Source organism: Penaeus monodon, chromosome 19, assembly GCF_015228065.2.
Source record: "Penaeus monodon isolate SGIC_2016 chromosome 19, NSTDA_Pmon_1, whole genome shotgun sequence".
Lineage (NCBI taxonomy): Eukaryota > Metazoa > Arthropoda > Malacostraca > Decapoda > Penaeidae > Penaeus > Penaeus monodon.
In genome coordinates, this window is record NC_051404.1 from 31,415,979 (window position 1) to 31,416,580 (window position 602).

General features: G+C 45.2%; 1 protein-coding gene across 1 annotated transcript in view; it reads left to right on the forward strand.

Annotated features, from left to right (window-relative positions):
- The window catches only part of LOC119585174, a 27,573-nt gene continuing 26,971 nt past the window's right edge, over positions 1 to 602 (forward strand). The window contains exon 1 of the mRNA XM_037933811.1: positions 1 to 283. The gene's annotated coding sequence lies outside the window, so the exon portion shown is untranslated. The remainder of the gene's footprint in view (positions 284 to 602) is intronic.

The following is a 602-nucleotide window of genomic DNA, read 5'->3' on the forward strand; positions in this document are numbered from 1 at the left end:
TCCCGACATCCCGAGCACGTGTATGTACTGTCTATCTATGCGTCTCGCCCCGCGTCTCTGAGGGGTGGGCCGAGTGCCAAGCCGTCGGGGCAGAGAGCGTGGTGGCACTAGAAGTCACTGGCACTAGAAGGCACTCGGCGAACACACACGCGAAGCGCCTTGAGCCTGCATTTCACTGTGCCAGGCTCACTCACCGCTCGCCGTCCGCTCAGTGAAGCTCTAAGATATCTCTCTCTCTCATTTACTAGCTGTTCATAAAATAGCAGCTTTGACGTGGATTACTGTGAGTTGCTAGCAATGGCTATTGAGTGGTAATTGTTTTTGAAAAAGGATCGTGAAGTGTGTGGTGTTGTGTTGTTTATTCATTACTGATTGTGTATTTATACTTAGTCCTTTTAGTGAGTGCTACTTTAAATGCTAGTGATAATCATATATGACACTGTCTATATGATATAGATTACTGAATGTATTGGTAATGACATCCGAAATCTGAAACTTAAGATATACTTGCCGTGGTGTGCCTGTTTTAGATACAGCCCGTGGGTCATGTGGCTTAGCGATATGTGTGATATGAAATTCTGTTATCAGTAATTGTTCATGGT